Source organism: Rhinoderma darwinii, unplaced genomic scaffold, assembly GCF_050947455.1.
Source record: "Rhinoderma darwinii isolate aRhiDar2 unplaced genomic scaffold, aRhiDar2.hap1 Scaffold_536, whole genome shotgun sequence".
Lineage (NCBI taxonomy): Eukaryota > Metazoa > Chordata > Amphibia > Anura > Rhinodermatidae > Rhinoderma > Rhinoderma darwinii.
The window spans coordinates 197,111-212,540 of NW_027464085.1; the positions used below are offsets into that span (position 1 = coordinate 197,111).

Consider the following 15,430-nt stretch of genomic DNA (forward strand, 5'->3'; position numbering starts at 1 on the left):
ACTATGTTGTGCTACTTTGAGCCTGTGTCAAAGATATTGATTGATTGGGCTGGTTGACGGTATACTGTATGCTTGTGATTTGACCACTGATTGTTAACAAAGCTGCTTTCAATCCAAAAAGGTGGATGCAGACAGGTGATCTTTGGCCTGCTTCGGACCAAAAACCAGGAAAAATCCTCAGCGACTTAGTAGGGCCTCTTGTGAGGGGAGCCTGTCTGGCAGGCGCTATGCAACTCATACTTACCTGGCAGGGGAGATACCATGATCACTAAGGTGGTTCTCCCAGGGTGAGGCTCATCCATTGCACTTCGGGTGTGCTGACCCCTGCGATTTCCCCAAATGCGGGAAACTCGACTGCATAATTTGTGGTAGTGGGGGACTGCGTTCGCGCTTTCCCCTGATTTACTCTGGTGAAAAACAGTGCTTATTATTCAATGCTGACTATTACTAGTCAGAGATACTTGCTAGATCGATCGATCGAGCGAGCCAGCCATCAATTGACCTCTGGGTGGCCAAGAGGATTGGATACTCCTCTCTCCCTTATCAGCTGCCTTTGGTTTTGTGGCTTTCCTATGTGATGCTTTATCTCAATGTTAGTGCAGAGTGTAACGTAAAGTGTAGGACCTGTGCCTTTGCTGTACTATGTTGTGCTACTTTGAGCCTGTGTCAAAGATATTGATTGATTGGGCTGGTTGACGGTATACTGTATGCTTGTGATTTGACCACTGATTGTTAACAAAGCTGCTTTCAATCCAAAAAGGTGGATGCAGACAGGTGATCTTTGGCCTGCTTCGGACCAAAAACCAGGAAAAATCCTCAGCGACTTAGTAGGGCCTCTTGTGAGGGGAGCCTGTCTGGCAGGCGCTATGCAACTCATACTTACCTGGCAGGGGAGATACCATGATCATTAAGGTGGTTCTCCCAGGGTGAGGCTCATCCATTGCACTTCGGGTGTGCTGACCCCTGCGATTTCCCCAAATGCGGGAAACTCGACTGCATAATTTGTGGTAGTGGGGGACTGCGTTTGCGCTTTCCCCTGATTTACTCTGGTGAAAAACAGTGCTTATTATTCAATGCTGACTATTACTAGTCAGAGATACTTGCTAGATCGAGCGAGCCAGCCATCAATTGACCTCTGGGTGGCCAAGAGGATTGGATACTCCTCTCTCCCTTATCAGCTGCCTTTGGTTTTGTGGCTTTCCTATGTGATGCTTTATCTCAATGTTAGTGCAGAGTGTAACGTAAAGTGTAGGACCTGTGCCTTTGCTGTACTATGTTGTGCTACTTTGAGCCTGTGTCAAAGATATTGATTGATTGGGCTGGTTGACGGTATACTGTATGCTTGTGATTTGACCACTGATTGTTAACAAAGCTGCTTTCAATCCAAAAAGGTGGATGCAGACAGGTGATCTTTGGCCTGCTTCGGACCAAAAACCAGGAAAAATCCTCAGCGACTTAGTAGGGCCTCTTGTGAGGGGAGCCTGTCTGGCAGGCGCTATGCAACTCATACTTACCTGGCAGGGGAGATACCATGATCATTAAGGTGGTTCTCCCAGGGTGAGGCTCAGCCATTGCACTTCGGGTGTGCTGACCCCTGCGATTTCCCCAAATGCGGGAAACTCGACTGCATAATTTGTGGTAGTGGGGGACTGCGTTTGCGCTTTCCCCTGATTTACTCTGGTGAAAAACAGTGCTTATTATTCAATGCTGACTATTACTAGTCAGAGATACTTGCTAGATCGAGCGAGCCAGCCATCAATTGACCTCTGGGTGGCCAAGAGGATTGGATACTCCTCTCTCCCTTATCAGCTGCCTTTGGTTTTGTGGCTTTCCTATGTGATGCTTTATCTCAATGTTAGTGCAGAGTGTAACGTAAAGTGTAGGACCTGTGCCTTTGCTGTACTATGTTGTGCTACTTTGAGCCTGTGTCAAAGATATTGATTGATTGGGCTGGTTGACGGTATACTGTATGCTTGTGATTTGACCACTGATTGTTAACAAAGCTGCTTTCAATCCAAAAAGGTGGATGCAGACAGGTGATCTTTGGCCTGCTTCGGACCAAAAACCAGGAAAAATCCTCAGCGACTTAGTAGGGCCTCTTGTGAGGGGAGCCTGTCTGGCAGGCGCTATGCAACTCATACTTACCTGGCAGGGGAGATACCATGATCACTAAGGTGGTTCTCCCAGGGTGAGGCTCATCCATTGCACTTCGGGTGTGCTGACCCCTGCGATTTCCCCAAATGCGGGAAACTCGACTGCATAATTTGTGGTAGTGGGGGACTGCGTTCGCGCTTTCCCCTGATTTACTCTGGTGAAAAACAGTGCTTATTATTCAATGCTGACTATTACTAGTCAGAGATACTTGCTAGATCGATCGATCGAGCGAGCCAGCCATCAATTGACCTCTGGGTGGCCAAGAGGATTGGATACTCCTCTCTCCCTTATCAGCTGCCTTTGGTTTTGTGGCTTTCCTATGTGATGCTTTATCTCAATGTTAGTGCAGAGTGTAACGTAAAGTGTAGGACCTGTGCCTTTGCTGTACTATGTTGTGCTACTTTGAGCCTGTGTCAAAGATATTGATTGATTGGGCTGGTTGACGGTATACTGTATGCTTGTGATTTGACCACTGATTGTTAACAAAGCTGCTTTCAATCCAAAAAGGTGGATGCAGACAGGTGATCTTTGGCCTGCTTCGGACCAAAAACCAGGAAAAATCCTCAGCGACTTAGTAGGGCCTCTTGTGAGGGGAGCCTGTCTGGCAGGCGCTATGCAACTCATACTTACCTGGCAGGGGAGATACCATGATCATTAAGGTGGTTCTCCCAGGGTGAGGCTCAGCCATTGCACTTCGGGTGTGCTGACCCCTGCGATTTCCCCAAATGCGGGAAACTCGACTGCATAATTTGTGGTAGTGGGGGACTGCGTTTGCGCTTTCCCCTGATTTACTCTGGTGAAAAACAGTGCTTATTATTCAATGCTGACTATTACTAGTCAGAGATACTTGCTAGATCGAGCGAGCCAGCCATCAATTGACCTCTGGGTGGCCAAGAGGATTGGATACTCCTCTCTCCCTTATCAGCTGCCTTTGGTTTTGTGGCTTTCCTATGTGATGCTTTATCTCAATGTTAGTGCAGAGTGTAACGTAAAGTGTAGGACCTGTGCCTTTGCTGTACTATGTTGTGCTACTTTGAGCCTGTGTCAAAGATATTGATTGATTGGGCTGGTTGACGGTATACTGTATGCTTGTGATTTGACCACTGATTGTTAACAAAGCTGCTTTCAATCCAAAAAGGTGGATGCAGACAGGTGATCTTTGGCCTGCTTCGGACCAAAAACCAGGAAAAATCCTCAGCGACTTAGTAGGGCCTCTTGTGAGGGGAGCCTGTCTGGCAGGCGCTATGCAACTCATACTTACCTGGCAGGGGAGATACCATGATCACTAAGGTGGTTCTCCCAGGGTGAGGCTCATCCATTGCACTTCGGGTGTGCTGACCCCTGCGATTTCCCCAAATGCGGGAAACTCGACTGCATAATTTGTGGTAGTGGGGGACTGCGTTCGCGCTTTCCCCTGATTTACTCTGGTGAAAAACAGTGCTTATTATTCAATGCTGACTATTACTAGTCAGAGATACTTGCTAGATCGATCGATCGAGCGAGCCAGCCATCAATTGACCTCTGGGTGGCCAAGAGGATTGGATACTCCTCTCTCCCTTATCAGCTGCCTTTGGTTTTGTGGCTTTCCTATGTGATGCTTTATCTCAATGTTAGTGCAGAGTGTAACGTAAAGTGTAGGACCTGTGCCTTTGCTGTACTATGTTGTGCTACTTTGAGCCTGTGTCAAAGATATTGATTGATTGGGCTGGTTGACGGTATACTGTATGCTTGTGATTTGACCACTGATTGTTAACAAAGCTGCTTTCAATCCAAAAAGGTGGATGCAGACAGGTGATCTTTGGCCTGCTTCGGACCAAAAACCAGGAAAAATCCTCAGCGACTTAGTAGGGCCTCTTGTGAGGGGAGCCTGTCTGGCAGGCGCTATGCAACTCATACTTACCTGGCAGGGGAGATACCATGATCACTAAGGTGGTTCTCCCAGGGTGAGGCTCATCCATTGCACTTCGGGTGTGCTGACCCCTGCGATTTCCCCAAATGCGGGAAACTCGACTGCATAATTTGTGGTAGTGGGGGACTGCGTTCGCGCTTTCCCCTGATTTACTCTGGTGAAAAACAGTGCTTATTATTCAATGCTGACTATTACTAGTCAGAGATACTTGCTAGATCGATCGATCGAGCGAGCCAGCCATCAATTGACCTCTGGGTGGCCAAGAGGATTGGATACTCCTCTCTCCCTTATCAGCTGCCTTTGGTTTTGTGGCTTTCCTATGTGATGCTTTATCTCAATGTTAGTGCAGAGTGTAACGTAAAGTGTAGGACCTGTGCCTTTGCTGTACTATGTTGTGCTACTTTGAGCCTGTGTCAAAGATATTGATTGATTGGGCTGGTTGACGGTATACTGTATGCTTGTGATTTGACCACTGATTGTTAACAAAGCTGCTTTCAATCCAAAAAGGTGGATGCAGACAGGTGATCTTTGGCCTGCTTCGGACCAAAAACCAGGAAAAATCCTCAGCGACTTAGTAGGGCCTCTTGTGAGGGGAGCCTGTCTGGCAGGCGCTATGCAACTCATACTTACCTGGCAGGGGAGATACCATGATCATTAAGGTGGTTCTCCCAGGGTGAGGCTCATCCATTGCACTTCGGGTGTGCTGACCCCTGCGATTTCCCCAAATGCGGGAAACTCGACTGCATAATTTGTGGTAGTGGGGGACTGCGTTTGCGCTTTCCCCTGATTTACTCTGGTGAAAAACAGTGCTTATTATTCAATGCTGACTATTACTAGTCAGAGATACTTGCTAGATCGAGCGAGCCAGCCATCAATTGACCTCTGGGTGGCCAAGAGGATTGGATACTCCTCTCTCCCTTATCAGCTGCCTTTGGTTTTGTGGCTTTCCTATGTGATGCTTTATCTCAATGTTAGTGCAGAGTGTAACGTAAAGTGTAGGACCTGTGCCTTTGCTGTACTATGTTGTGCTACTTTGAGCCTGTGTCAAAGATATTGATTGATTGGGCTGGTTGACGGTATACTGTATGCTTGTGATTTGACCACTGATTGTTAACAAAGCTGCTTTCAATCCAAAAAGGTGGATGCAGACAGGTGATCTTTGGCCTGCTTCGGACCAAAAACCAGGAAAAATCCTCAGCGACTTAGTAGGGCCTCTTGTGAGGGGAGCCTGTCTGGCAGGCGCTATGCAACTCATACTTACCTGGCAGGGGAGATACCATGATCATTAAGGTGGTTCTCCCAGGGTGAGGCTCAGCCATTGCACTTCGGGTGTGCTGACCCCTGCGATTTCCCCAAATGCGGGAAACTCGACTGCATAATTTGTGGTAGTGGGGGACTGCGTTTGCGCTTTCCCCTGATTTACTCTGGTGAAAAACAGTGCTTATTATTCAATGCTGACTATTACTAGTCAGAGATACTTGCTAGATCGAGCGAGCCAGCCATCAATTGACCTCTGGGTGGCCAAGAGGATTGGATACTCCTCTCTCCCTTATCAGCTGCCTTTGGTTTTGTGGCTTTCCTATGTGATGCTTTATCTCAATGTTAGTGCAGAGTGTAACGTAAAGTGTAGGACCTGTGCCTTTGCTGTACTATGTTGTGCTACTTTGAGCCTGTGTCAAAGATATTGATTGATTGGGCTGGTTGACGGTATACTGTATGCTTGTGATTTGACCACTGATTGTTAACAAAGCTGCTTTCAATCCAAAAAGGTGGATGCAGACAGGTGATCTTTGGCCTGCTTCGGACCAAAAACCAGGAAAAATCCTCAGCGACTTAGTAGGGCCTCTTGTGAGGGGAGCCTGTCTGGCAGGCGCTATGCAACTCATACTTACCTGGCAGGGGAGATACCATGATCACTAAGGTGGTTCTCCCAGGGTGAGGCTCATCCATTGCACTTCGGGTGTGCTGACCCCTGCGATTTCCCCAAATGCGGGAAACTCGACTGCATAATTTGTGGTAGTGGGGGACTGCGTTCGCGCTTTCCCCTGATTTACTCTGGTGAAAAACAGTGCTTATTATTCAATGCTGACTATTACTAGTCAGAGATACTTGCTAGATCGATCGATCGAGCGAGCCAGCCATCAATTGACCTCTGGGTGGCCAAGAGGATTGGATACTCCTCTCTCCCTTATCAGCTGCCTTTGGTTTTGTGGCTTTCCTATGTGATGCTTTATCTCAATGTTAGTGCAGAGTGTAACGTAAAGTGTAGGACCTGTGCCTTTGCTGTACTATGTTGTGCTACTTTGAGCCTGTGTCAAAGATATTGATTGATTGGGCTGGTTGACGGTATACTGTATGCTTGTGATTTGACCACTGATTGTTAACAAAGCTGCTTTCAATCCAAAAAGGTGGATGCAGACAGGTGATCTTTGGCCTGCTTCGGACCAAAAACCAGGAAAAATCCTCAGCGACTTAGTAGGGCCTCTTGTGAGGGGAGCCTGTCTGGCAGGCGCTATGCAACTCATACTTACCTGGCAGGGGAGATACCATGATCATTAAGGTGGTTCTCCCAGGGTGAGGCTCAGCCATTGCACTTCGGGTGTGCTGACCCCTGCAATTTCCCCAAATGCGGGAAACTCGACTGCATAATTTGTGGTAGTGGGGGACTGCGTTTGCGCTTTCCCCTGATTTACTCTGGTGAAAAACAGTGCTTATTATTCAATGCTGACTATTACTAGTCAGAGATACTTGCTAGATCGAGCGAGCCAGCCATCAATTGACCTCTGGGTGGCCAAGAGGATTGGATACTCCTCTCTCCCTTATCAGCTGCCTTTGGTTTTGTGGCTTTCCTATGTGATGCTTTATCTCAATGTTAGTGCAGAGTGTAACGTAAAGTGTAGGACCTGTGCCTTTGCTGTACTATGTTGTGCTACTTTGAGCCTGTGTCAAAGATATTGATTGATTGGGCTGGTTGACGGTATACTGTATGCTTGTGATTTGACCACTGATTGTTAACAAAGCTGCTTTCAATCCAAAAAGGTGGATGCAGACAGGTGATCTTTGGCCTGCTTCGGACCAAAAACCAGGAAAAATCCTCAGCGACTTAGTAGGGCCTCTTGTGAGGGGAGCCTGTCTGGCAGGCGCTATGCAACTCATACTTACCTGGCAGGGGAGATACCATGATCACTAAGGTGGTTCTCCCAGGGTGAGGCTCATCCATTGCACTTCGGGTGTGCTGACCCCTGCGATTTCCCCAAATGCGGGAAACTCGACTGCATAATTTGTGGTAGTGGGGGACTGCGTTCGCGCTTTCCCCTGATTTACTCTGGTGAAAAACAGTGCTTATTATTCAATGCTGACTATTACTAGTCAGAGATACTTGCTAGATCGATCGATCGAGCGAGCCAGCCATCAATTGACCTCTGGGTGGCCAAGAGGATTGGATACTCCTCTCTCCCTTATCAGCTGCCTTTGGTTTTGTGGCTTTCCTATGTGATGCTTTATCTCAATGTTAGTGCAGAGTGTAACGTAAAGTGTAGGACCTGTGCCTTTGCTGTACTATGTTGTGCTACTTTGAGCCTGTGTCAAAGATATTGATTGATTGGGCTGGTTGACGGTATACTGTATGCTTGTGATTTGACCACTGATTGTTAACAAAGCTGCTTTCAATCCAAAAAGGTGGATGCAGACAGGTGATCTTTGGCCTGCTTCGGACCAAAAACCAGGAAAAATCCTCAGCGACTTAGTAGGGCCTCTTGTGAGGGGAGCCTGTCTGGCAGGCGCTATGCAACTCATACTTACCTGGCAGGGGAGATACCATGATCATTAAGGTGGTTCTCCCAGGGTGAGGCTCATCCATTGCACTTCGGGTGTGCTGACCCCTGCGATTTCCCCAAATGCGGGAAACTCGACTGCATAATTTGTGGTAGTGGGGGACTGCGTTCGCGCTTTCCCCTGATTTACTCTGGTGAAAAACAGTGCTTATTATTCAATGCTGACTGTTACTAGTCAGAGGTACTTGTATGCTTGTGATTTAACCACCGATTGTCAACAAAGCTGTTTTTCAATCCAAAATGTGGTACATTATCTCTTTATATTTAGCTGTATACGCAGCCTTTGTCTCCCCCTCGTGGATGAACAACAGTGTGATCAGTGAAGTTTCTTTTTCTGCTGGGCTTCGAGAAGTCAGGGCATGGCGAGCCTTTCCCTAACCTAACCTATCCTTCCTCTCTGTCTCACAGGTGACGGCATGCAAATGTGGGGACTGCTTCATCGGCACGGCAATGCTCTGACCAGAAGCCGCCGCCCCATATGCTAATACCCTGGTTGCTGTGCATCTTGGAAGTGCTTAGACTTGAGCCTGTGTCTTATGGAATTTGGGGTGCCTGCACACCCCTGGCTCCGTACAATGAGGTGCATCCGTTTTTTGGCGCAGTTGGATCCAGACAGGTGATCTTTGGCCTGCTTCGGACCAAAAACCAGGAAAAATCCTCAGCGACTTAGTAGGGCCTCTTGTGAGGGGAGCCTGTCTGGCAGGCGCTATGCAACTCATACTTACCTGGCAGGGGAGATACCATGATCACTAAGGTGGTTCTCCCAGGGTGAGGCTCATCCATTGCACTTCGGGTGTGCTGACCCCTGCGATTTCCCCAAATGCGGGAAACTCGACTGCATAATTTGTGGTAGTGGGGGACTGCGTTCGCGCTTTCCCCTGATTTACTCTGGTGAAAAACAGTGCTTATTATTCAATGCTGACTATTACTAGTCAGAGATACTTGCTAGATCGATCGATCGAGCGAGCCAGCCATCAATTGACCTCTGGGTGGCCAAGAGGATTGGATACTCCTCTCTCCCTTATCAGCTGCCTTTGGTTTTGTGGCTTTCCTATGTGATGCTTTATCTCAATGTTAGTGCAGAGTGTAACGTAAAGTGTAGGACCTGTGCCTTTGCTGTACTATGTTGTGCTACTTTGAGCCTGTGTCAAAGATATTGATTGATTGGGCTGGTTGACGGTATACTGTATGCTTGTGATTTGACCACTGATTGTTAACAAAGCTGCTTTCAATCCAAAAAGGTGGATGCAGACAGGTGATCTTTGGCCTGCTTCGGACCAAAAACCAGGAAAAATCCTCAGCGACTTAGTAGGGCCTCTTGTGAGGGGAGCCTGTCTGGCAGGCGCTATGCAACTCATACTTACCTGGCAGGGGAGATACCATGATCATTAAGGTGGTTCTCCCAGGGTGAGGCTCAGCCATTGCACTTCGGGTGTGCTGACCCCTGCGATTTCCCCAAATGCGGGAAACTCGACTGCATAATTTGTGGTAGTGGGGGACTGCGTTTGCGCTTTCCCCTGATTTACTCTGGTGAAAAACAGTGCTTATTATTCAATGCTGACTATTACTAGTCAGAGATACTTGCTAGATCGAGCGAGCCAGCCATCAATTGACCTCTGGGTGGCCAAGAGGATTGGATACTCCTCTCTCCCTTATCAGCTGCCTTTGGTTTTGTGGCTTTCCTATGTGATGCTTTATCTCAATGTTAGTGCAGAGTGTAACGTAAAGTGTAGGACCTGTGCCTTTGCTGTACTATGTTGTGCTACTTTGAGCCTGTGTCAAAGATATTGATTGATTGGGCTGGTTGACGGTATACTGTATGCTTGTGATTTGACCACTGATTGTTAACAAAGCTGCTTTCAATCCAAAAAGGTGGATGCAGACAGGTGATCTTTGGCCTGCTTCGGACCAAAAACCAGGAAAAATCCTCAGCGACTTAGTAGGGCCTCTTGTGAGGGGAGCCTGTCTGGCAGGCGCTATGCAACTCATACTTACCTGGCAGGGGAGATACCATGATCACTAAGGTGGTTCTCCCAGGGTGAGGCTCATCCATTGCACTTCGGGTGTGCTGACCCCTGCGATTTCCCCAAATGCGGGAAACTCGACTGCATAATTTGTGGTAGTGGGGGACTGCGTTCGCGCTTTCCCCTGATTTACTCTGGTGAAAAACAGTGCTTATTAATCAATGCTGACTATTACTAGTCAGAGATACTTGCTAGATCGATCGATCGAGCGAGCCAGCCATCAATTGACCTCTGGGTGGCCAAGAGGATTGGATACTCCTCTCTCCCTTATCAGCTGCCTTTGGTTTTGTGGCTTTCCTATGTGATGCTTTATCTCAATGTTAGTGCAGAGTGTAACGTAAAGTGTAGGACCTGTGCCTTTGCTGTACTATGTTGTGCTACTTTGAGCCTGTGTCAAAGATATTGATTGATTGGGCTGGTTGACGGTATACTGTATGCTTGTGATTTGACCACTGATTGTTAACAAAGCTGCTTTCAATCCAAAAAGGTGGATGCAGACAGGTGATCTTTGGCCTGCTTCGGACCAAAAACCAGGAAAAATCCTCAGCGACTTAGTAGGGCCTCTTGTGAGGGGAGCCTGTCTGGCAGGCGCTATGCAACTCATACTTACCTGGCAGGGGAGATACCATGATCATTAAGGTGGTTCTCCCAGGGTGAGGCTCAGCCATTGCACTTCGGGTGTGCTGACCCCTGCGATTTCCCCAAATGCGGGAAACTCGACTGCATAATTTGTGGTAGTGGGGGACTGCGTTTGCGCTTTCCCCTGATTTACTCTGGTGAAAAACAGTGCTTATTATTCAATGCTGACTATTACTAGTCAGAGATACTTGCTAGATCGAGCGAGCCAGCCATCAATTGACCTCTGGGTGGCCAAGAGGATTGGATACTCCTCTCTCCCTTATCAGCTGCCTTTGGTTTTGTGGCTTTCCTATGTGATGCTTTATCTCAATGTTAGTGCAGAGTGTAACGTAAAGTGTAGGACCTGTGCCTTTGCTGTACTATGTTGTGCTACTTTGAGCCTGTGTCAAAGATATTGATTGATTGGGCTGGTTGACGGTATACTGTATGCTTGTGATTTGACCACTGATTGTTAACAAAGCTGCTTTCAATCCAAAAAGGTGGATGCAGACAGGTGATCTTTGGCCTGCTTCGGACCAAAAACCAGGAAAAATCCTCAGCGACTTAGTAGGGCCTCTTGTGAGGGGAGCCTGTCTGGCAGGCGCTATGCAACTCATACTTACCTGGCAGGGGAGATACCATGATCACTAAGGTGGTTCTCCCAGGGTGAGGCTCATCCATTGCACTTCGGGTGTGCTGACCCCTGCGATTTCCCCAAATGCGGGAAACTCGACTGCATAATTTGTGGTAGTGGGGGACTGCGTTCGCGCTTTCCCCTGATTTACTCTGGTGAAAAACAGTGCTTATTAATCAATGCTGACTATTACTAGTCAGAGATACTTGCTAGATCGATCGATCGAGCGAGCCAGCCATCAATTGACCTCTGGGTGGCCAAGAGGATTGGATACTCCTCTCTCCCTTATCAGCTGCCTTTGGTTTTGTGGCTTTCCTATGTGATGCTTTATCTCAATGTTAGTGCAGAGTGTAACGTAAAGTGTAGGACCTGTGCCTTTGCTGTACTATGTTGTGCTACTTTGAGCCTGTGTCAAAGATATTGATTGATTGGGCTGGTTGACGGTATACTGTATGCTTGTGATTTGACCACTGATTGTTAACAAAGCTGCTTTCAATCCAAAAAGGTGGATGCAGACAGGTGATCTTTGGCCTGCTTCGGACCAAAAACCAGGAAAAATCCTCAGCGACTTAGTAGGGCCTCTTGTGAGGGGAGCCTGTCTGGCAGGCGCTATGCAACTCATACTTACCTGGCAGGGGAGATACCATGATCATTAAGGTGGTTCTCCCAGGGTGAGGCTCAGCCATTGCACTTCGGGTGTGCTGACCCCTGCGATTTCCCCAAATGCGGGAAACTCGACTGCATAATTTGTGGTAGTGGGGGACTGCGTTTGCGCTTTCCCCTGATTTACTCTGGTGAAAAACAGTGCTTATTATTCAATGCTGACTATTACTAGTCAGAGATACTTGCTAGATCGAGCGAGCCAGCCATCAATTGACCTCTGGGTGGCCAAGAGGATTGGATACTCCTCTCTCCCTTATCAGCTGCCTTTGGTTTTGTGGCTTTCCTATGTGATGCTTTATCTCAATGTTAGTGCAGAGTGTAACGTAAAGTGTAGGACCTGTGCCTTTGCTGTACTATGTTGTGCTACTTTGAGCCTGTGTCAAAGATATTGATTGATTGGGCTGGTTGACGGTATACTGTATGCTTGTGATTTGACCACTGATTGTTAACAAAGCTGCTTTCAATCCAAAAAGGTGGATGCAGACAGGTGATCTTTGGCCTGCTTCGGACCAAAAACCAGGAAAAATCCTCAGCGACTTAGTAGGGCCTCTTGTGAGGGGAGCCTGTCTGGCAGGCGCTATGCAACTCATACTTACCTGGCAGGGGAGATACCATGATCATTAAGGTGGTTCTCCCAGGGTGAGGCTCAGCCATTGCACTTCGGGTGTGCTGACCCCTGCGATTTCCCCAAATGCGGGAAACTCGACTGCATAATTTGTGGTAGTGGGGGACTGCGTTTGCGCTTTCCCCTGATTTACTCTGGTGAAAAACAGTGCTTATTATTCAATGCTGACTATTACTAGTCAGAGATACTTGCTAGATCGAGCGAGCCAGCCATCAATTGACCTCTGGGTGGCCAAGAGGATTGGATACTCCTCTCTCCCTTATCAGCTGCCTTTGGTTTTGTGGCTTTCCTATGTGATGCTTTATCTCAATGTTAGTGCAGAGTGTAACGTAAAGTGTAGGACCTGTGCCTTTGCTGTACTATGTTGTGCTACTTTGAGCCTGTGTCAAAGATATTGATTGATTGGGCTGGTTGACGGTATACTGTATGCTTGTGATTTGACCACTGATTGTTAACAAAGCTGCTTTCAATCCAAAAAGGTGGATGCAGACAGGTGATCTTTGGCCTGCTTCGGACCAAAAACCAGGAAAAATCCTCAGCGACTTAGTAGGGCCTCTTGTGAGGGGAGCCTGTCTGGCAGGCGCTATGCAACTCATACTTACCTGGCAGGGGAGATACCATGATCACTAAGGTGGTTCTCCCAGGGTGAGGCTCATCCATTGCACTTCGGGTGTGCTGACCCCTGCGATTTCCCCAAATGCGGGAAACTCGACTGCATAATTTGTGGTAGTGGGGGACTGCGTTCGCGCTTTCCCCTGATTTACTCTGGTGAAAAACAGTGCTTATTATTCAATGCTGACTATTACTAGTCAGAGATACTTGCTAGATCGATCGATCGAGCGAGCCAGCCATCAATTGACCTCTGGGTGGCCAAGAGGATTGGATACTCCTCTCTCCCTTATCAGCTGCCTTTGGTTTTGTGGCTTTCCTATGTGATGCTTTATCTCAATGTTAGTGCAGAGTGTAACGTAAAGTGTAGGACCTGTGCCTTTGCTGTACTATGTTGTGCTACTTTGAGCCTGTGTCAAAGATATTGATTGATTGGGCTGGTTGACGGTATACTGTATGCTTGTGATTTGACCACTGATTGTTAACAAAGCTGCTTTCAATCCAAAAAGGTGGATGCAGACAGGTGATCTTTGGCCTGCTTCGGACCAAAAACCAGGAAAAATCCTCAGCGACTTAGTAGGGCCTCTTGTGAGGGGAGCCTGTCTGGCAGGCGCTATGCAACTCATACTTACCTGGCAGGGGAGATACCATGATCATTAAGGTGGTTCTCCCAGGGTGAGGCTCATCCATTGCACTTCGGGTGTGCTGACCCCTGCGATTTCCCCAAATGCGGGAAACTCGACTGCATAATTTGTGGTAGTGGGGGACTGCGTTTGCGCTTTCCCCTGATTTACTCTGGTGAAAAACAGTGCTTATTATTCAATGCTGACTATTACTAGTCAGAGATACTTGCTAGATCGAGCGAGCCAGCCATCAATTGACCTCTGGGTGGCCAAGAGGATTGGATACTCCTCTCTCCCTTATCAGCTGCCTTTGGTTTTGTGGCTTTCCTATGTGATGCTTTATCTCAATGTTAGTGCAGAGTGTAACGTAAAGTGTAGGACCTGTGCCTTTGCTGTACTATGTTGTGCTACTTTGAGCCTGTGTCAAAGATATTGATTGATTGGGCTGGTTGACGGTATACTGTATGCTTGTGATTTGACCACTGATTGTTAACAAAGCTGCTTTCAATCCAAAAAGGTGGATGCAGACAGGTGATCTTTGGCCTGCTTCGGACCAAAAACCAGGAAAAATCCTCAGCGACTTAGTAGGGCCTCTTGTGAGGGGAGCCTGTCTGGCAGGCGCTATGCAACTCATACTTACCTGGCAGGGGAGATACCATGATCATTAAGGTGGTTCTCCCAGGGTGAGGCTCAGCCATTGCACTTCGGGTGTGCTGACCCCTGCGATTTCCCCAAATGCGGGAAACTCGACTGCATAATTTGTGGTAGTGGGGGACTGCGTTTGCGCTTTCCCCTGATTTACTCTGGTGAAAAACAGTGCTTATTATTCAATGCTGACTATTACTAGTCAGAGATACTTGCTAGATCGAGCGAGCCAGCCATCAATTGACCTCTGGGTGGCCAAGAGGATTGGATACTCCTCTCTCCCTTATCAGCTGCCTTTGGTTTTGTGGCTTTCCTATGTGATGCTTTATCTCAATGTTAGTGCAGAGTGTAACGTAAAGTGTAGGACCTGTGCCTTTGCTGTACTATGTTGTGCTACTTTGAGCCTGTGTCAAAGATATTGATTGATTGGGCTGGTTGACGGTATACTGTATGCTTGTGATTTGACCACTGATTGTTAACAAAGCTGCTTTCAATCCAAAAAGGTGGATGCAGACAGGTGATCTTTGGCCTGCTTCGGACCAAAAACCAGGAAAAATCCTCAGCGACTTAGTAGGGCCTCTTGTGAGGGGAGCCTGTCTGGCAGGCGCTATGCAACTCATACTTACCTGGCAGGGGAGATACCATGATCACTAAGGTGGTTCTCCCAGGGTGAGGCTCATCCATTGCACTTCGGGTGTGCTGACCCCTGCGATTTCCCCAAATGCGGGAAACTCGACTGCATAATTTGTGGTAGTGGGGGACTGCGTTCGCGCTTTCCCCTGATTTACTCTGGTGAAAAACAGTGCTTATTAATCAATGCTGACTATTACTAGTCAGAGATACTTGCTAGATCGATCGATCGAGCGAGCCAGCCATCAATTGACCTCTGGGTGGCCAAGAGGATTGGATACTCCTCTCTCCCTTATCAGCTGCCTTTGGTTTTGTGGCTTTCCTATGTGATGCTTTATCTCAATGTTAGTGCAGAGTGTAACGTAAAGTGTAGGACCTGTGCCTTTGCTGTACTATGTTGTGCTACTTTGAGCCTGTGTCAAAGATATTGATTGATTGGGCTGGTTGACGGTATACTGTATGC

General features: G+C 47.7%; 24 non-coding genes across 24 annotated transcripts; all 24 read left to right on the forward strand.

Annotated features, from left to right (window-relative positions):
- The first annotated feature begins 236 nt into the window (after positions 1-236).
- On the forward strand, positions 237-400 carry LOC142722657 (U1 spliceosomal RNA). The gene has a single exon (XR_012874945.1). It is a non-coding gene; the product is annotated as a U1 spliceosomal RNA (small nuclear RNA).
- Positions 401-875: 475 nt separating this feature from the next.
- LOC142722802 (U1 spliceosomal RNA) lies at positions 876-1,039 on the forward strand. The gene has a single exon (XR_012875088.1). It is a non-coding gene; the product is annotated as a U1 spliceosomal RNA (small nuclear RNA).
- Positions 1,040-1,506: 467 nt separating this feature from the next.
- Positions 1,507-1,670, forward strand: LOC142722826 (U1 spliceosomal RNA). Its single transcript, XR_012875113.1, has one exon. It is a non-coding gene; the product is annotated as a U1 spliceosomal RNA (small nuclear RNA).
- Positions 1,671-2,137: 467 nt separating this feature from the next.
- On the forward strand, positions 2,138-2,301 carry LOC142722658 (U1 spliceosomal RNA). The gene has a single exon (XR_012874946.1). It is a non-coding gene; the product is annotated as a U1 spliceosomal RNA (small nuclear RNA).
- Positions 2,302-2,776: 475 nt separating this feature from the next.
- LOC142722827 (U1 spliceosomal RNA) lies at positions 2,777-2,940 on the forward strand. Its single transcript, XR_012875114.1, has one exon. It is a non-coding gene; the product is annotated as a U1 spliceosomal RNA (small nuclear RNA).
- Positions 2,941-3,407: 467 nt separating this feature from the next.
- On the forward strand, positions 3,408-3,571 carry LOC142722659 (U1 spliceosomal RNA). The gene has a single exon (XR_012874947.1). It is a non-coding gene; the product is annotated as a U1 spliceosomal RNA (small nuclear RNA).
- Positions 3,572-4,046: 475 nt separating this feature from the next.
- On the forward strand, positions 4,047-4,210 carry LOC142722660 (U1 spliceosomal RNA). The gene has a single exon (XR_012874949.1). It is a non-coding gene; the product is annotated as a U1 spliceosomal RNA (small nuclear RNA).
- A 475-nt stretch (positions 4,211-4,685) lies between these two features.
- LOC142722803 (U1 spliceosomal RNA) lies at positions 4,686-4,849 on the forward strand. The gene has a single exon (XR_012875089.1). It is a non-coding gene; the product is annotated as a U1 spliceosomal RNA (small nuclear RNA).
- Positions 4,850-5,316: 467 nt separating this feature from the next.
- Positions 5,317-5,480, forward strand: LOC142722828 (U1 spliceosomal RNA). Its single transcript, XR_012875115.1, has one exon. It is a non-coding gene; the product is annotated as a U1 spliceosomal RNA (small nuclear RNA).
- Positions 5,481-5,947: 467 nt separating this feature from the next.
- Positions 5,948-6,111, forward strand: LOC142722662 (U1 spliceosomal RNA). Its single transcript, XR_012874951.1, has one exon. It is a non-coding gene; the product is annotated as a U1 spliceosomal RNA (small nuclear RNA).
- A 475-nt stretch (positions 6,112-6,586) lies between these two features.
- LOC142722901 (U1 spliceosomal RNA) lies at positions 6,587-6,750 on the forward strand. Its single transcript, XR_012875186.1, has one exon. It is a non-coding gene; the product is annotated as a U1 spliceosomal RNA (small nuclear RNA).
- A 467-nt stretch (positions 6,751-7,217) lies between these two features.
- LOC142722663 (U1 spliceosomal RNA) lies at positions 7,218-7,381 on the forward strand. Its single transcript, XR_012874952.1, has one exon. It is a non-coding gene; the product is annotated as a U1 spliceosomal RNA (small nuclear RNA).
- A 475-nt stretch (positions 7,382-7,856) lies between these two features.
- LOC142722538 (U1 spliceosomal RNA) lies at positions 7,857-8,020 on the forward strand. The gene has a single exon (XR_012874829.1). It is a non-coding gene; the product is annotated as a U1 spliceosomal RNA (small nuclear RNA).
- A 593-nt stretch (positions 8,021-8,613) lies between these two features.
- LOC142722664 (U1 spliceosomal RNA) lies at positions 8,614-8,777 on the forward strand. Its single transcript, XR_012874953.1, has one exon. It is a non-coding gene; the product is annotated as a U1 spliceosomal RNA (small nuclear RNA).
- A 475-nt stretch (positions 8,778-9,252) lies between these two features.
- On the forward strand, positions 9,253-9,416 carry LOC142722829 (U1 spliceosomal RNA). The gene has a single exon (XR_012875116.1). It is a non-coding gene; the product is annotated as a U1 spliceosomal RNA (small nuclear RNA).
- A 467-nt stretch (positions 9,417-9,883) lies between these two features.
- LOC142722666 (U1 spliceosomal RNA) lies at positions 9,884-10,047 on the forward strand. The gene has a single exon (XR_012874954.1). It is a non-coding gene; the product is annotated as a U1 spliceosomal RNA (small nuclear RNA).
- A 475-nt stretch (positions 10,048-10,522) lies between these two features.
- Positions 10,523-10,686, forward strand: LOC142722830 (U1 spliceosomal RNA). Its single transcript, XR_012875117.1, has one exon. It is a non-coding gene; the product is annotated as a U1 spliceosomal RNA (small nuclear RNA).
- A 467-nt stretch (positions 10,687-11,153) lies between these two features.
- On the forward strand, positions 11,154-11,317 carry LOC142722667 (U1 spliceosomal RNA). The gene has a single exon (XR_012874955.1). It is a non-coding gene; the product is annotated as a U1 spliceosomal RNA (small nuclear RNA).
- Positions 11,318-11,792: 475 nt separating this feature from the next.
- Positions 11,793-11,956, forward strand: LOC142722832 (U1 spliceosomal RNA). The gene has a single exon (XR_012875118.1). It is a non-coding gene; the product is annotated as a U1 spliceosomal RNA (small nuclear RNA).
- Positions 11,957-12,423: 467 nt separating this feature from the next.
- On the forward strand, positions 12,424-12,587 carry LOC142722834 (U1 spliceosomal RNA). Its single transcript, XR_012875120.1, has one exon. It is a non-coding gene; the product is annotated as a U1 spliceosomal RNA (small nuclear RNA).
- Positions 12,588-13,054: 467 nt separating this feature from the next.
- LOC142722668 (U1 spliceosomal RNA) lies at positions 13,055-13,218 on the forward strand. The gene has a single exon (XR_012874956.1). It is a non-coding gene; the product is annotated as a U1 spliceosomal RNA (small nuclear RNA).
- Positions 13,219-13,693: 475 nt separating this feature from the next.
- LOC142722804 (U1 spliceosomal RNA) lies at positions 13,694-13,857 on the forward strand. Its single transcript, XR_012875091.1, has one exon. It is a non-coding gene; the product is annotated as a U1 spliceosomal RNA (small nuclear RNA).
- A 467-nt stretch (positions 13,858-14,324) lies between these two features.
- Positions 14,325-14,488, forward strand: LOC142722835 (U1 spliceosomal RNA). Its single transcript, XR_012875121.1, has one exon. It is a non-coding gene; the product is annotated as a U1 spliceosomal RNA (small nuclear RNA).
- Positions 14,489-14,955: 467 nt separating this feature from the next.
- On the forward strand, positions 14,956-15,119 carry LOC142722669 (U1 spliceosomal RNA). Its single transcript, XR_012874957.1, has one exon. It is a non-coding gene; the product is annotated as a U1 spliceosomal RNA (small nuclear RNA).
- The last annotated feature ends 311 nt before the right edge of the window (positions 15,120-15,430 follow it).